This window comes from Temnothorax curvispinosus, unplaced genomic scaffold, assembly GCF_003070985.1.
Source record: "Temnothorax curvispinosus isolate PA1 unplaced genomic scaffold, ASM307098v1 QBEX01010858.1, whole genome shotgun sequence".
Taxonomy (NCBI): Eukaryota; Metazoa; Arthropoda; class Insecta; order Hymenoptera; family Formicidae; genus Temnothorax; species Temnothorax curvispinosus.
Window position 1 is genome coordinate 1 of NW_020220638.1, and position 2277 is coordinate 2277.

General features: G+C 40.6%; 1 long non-coding RNA gene across 1 annotated transcript; it reads right to left on the bottom strand.

Moving 5' to 3' along the window:
* LOC112460828 lies at positions 1 to 1740 on the bottom strand. The gene is made up of 5 exons (XR_003041489.1): positions 1672 to 1740; positions 1124 to 1587; positions 545 to 621; positions 438 to 479; positions 1 to 11 (listed from the first exon to the last, which is right to left on the bottom strand). It is a non-coding gene; the product is annotated as an uncharacterized LOC112460828 (long non-coding RNA).
* Positions 1741 to 2277: the final 537 nt, after the last annotated feature.

A 2277-nucleotide genomic window follows, 5' to 3' on the forward strand; every position in this document is an offset into this window, starting at 1 on the left:
TTCTAAGGCTTCTGTAAAAGCACAACATAAACTTGTCATTTCTATCCATTGGAAATATATTTCTATTGACAAATTGTAAAACATTTTCATATACATTTGAACTACTTTGACATATTATATGTAAAGAATACACAAAATGTTCTTAATTCCTTCTGTCAATATCAATCAATATAAATTTTATTAAGCTGTTAAATATTTTATTGAATTATAATATATATTATATGTCAACATTTATTAAATGATTAAAAAATATGTTTTTAATTGAATAATAAGACACATAATAAAAGAAACTAAGAAATGAAGCCTTATTCTGTATTATAACAGACGCTTCTAACGGATACTAACTCAATTATATCTTGACATTTAACTTTATACATACAGTTACATACTAAGAAACATATACGTGCATATAGATTATCAATGAAACAACCACTCACCCGCCTGGGGCTCATTTCCCGCATTTGGCTGAGTCTCTGCACCTGCGACAGAAATGCAAACTCATTAGTTCCTAAATTTATGGTTGCATAGAATTCAAACAACCAACCTTCAGTCATGTTGCTAACTCTTGCTTCCTCCTTTAGCAGCATTTAGATGCTAGATACCATTATGGTGCAATTACATCTACAACAATTAAACCACTTATGAACATCGTCATGAGAATTTGATGTCACAAAGCAGAGAATATTGACATTACAAAATACTGCACGGAAATCAGTCCATCTATTCCCTTTAATTCCCTAAAAATAGAACAAAAAGAGACCAATTTCGTGCTATTCTCGTCATTGAATTGCCAATATTTTCCACGTAAACAGAACTTGTCTTATCTAACGGATAACCGTGTACGTGCGCGTACGTGTGCGAGCTTAGTCGGCTTAGTTAATCAAATAAACTGAACGGTGGAAATCTCTAATTGGAGTAGCGGTTTGTAGACCGTGTAACGTGACGTTCGGATGCGAGTGTCAGATCGGAGAGGCAACGCGCCGCGTAAACTGTATCTAGGATAATTACGCGGGTCGACCGATCCAATTAATGCGCCAGCGATGAAGACACGGAGCCGTCGGTACCCGGGTGTCGACGGCACACATCGAGCGATCGCGAAGATCGAGGAGGGATGCTCACTCACTTGGTCGAACGAACGTCACCGGACGTCTCGCGCCGATCTCGCCGACCACGACGAAGACGGAGATCCGTCGTGAAGGACACGGGTCAGCGCATCGCTCGGATATTCCTGGATATTCCGGTTCGATCCCGGCGCGTATCTCTCCTTCGTATCAATTCCACTCCTCTCGTCCTCCCACGGAGTTTACACGGTCTGACGGACGACGGTCTCCCTCTCTCTCACTCTCACTCTCTCTCTTTCTCTTTTTTTCCTTATCTCCTCGTTCGCTGACCGCTCGTCTATTAGCGCGCTACCACTAGATAGCGTTGAGTCCACCTCGCACGTTTCTAAACGCCGTCGAACGCTTTGTACCAACGGAGCTTCTCGCGCCTCGACGATTTGAATAGTCGGGGAAGCAGATGACTATATGCCGCTAGATTAGATAATTGACGGAGTTGTTTGAAATATGAGCGACGTACTCTTTTACCCTGCGAAAATTCTTGGCATTGAAATTAATGCAATTATAAAAATTAATAGCATTTGTCATGAGTATTTAAATTGCGATGTAGTACCTGAAAGTCGTTTCGCTAAAGATATATACGTTCCTGCGTAGATCTCTCACGTGTATATACCTACGAAAGATATATAGCAATTACTTTTACAGTCGCTCGTAAAATTTATTCTATTATTGTAATAAATAATCTGCTGCAAGTATGATAAATCCGGTATAAGAGTCCGCCACTAAAAACGGTACCAAACGCCTGGCACGTCACGCTTATTTCTGCACGGATTTATTTTTATATTGGATGCACACGGATAAGCCCGAAGAGCGCTGTTTCCTCGAGATGCGATTTCTCTCTGTTAGTTGCATCTGACTACACATACGAGAAATGAGTAAATATCCGCACGTGCCACACGGTGAACAGAAAGCTCGTCGTAAAGTCCTCTCCGTGTCCGTAATCGGTGTACGAAATATTCCTAACATTACATAAAGGACGTACCGTTGCATTTGTGTATTAATTCTATTTAGATATCGTGTAGATATACATTCCGATTTATCAGGGACAGCCAACAAAGTCGATCGTAACCGACCGGTCTATGCGCCACGACAATCCGTGAATCAATCTTTATACAAATCCGGCGTGATCGTAATATCCGTATCTTAACAATTGCGCACA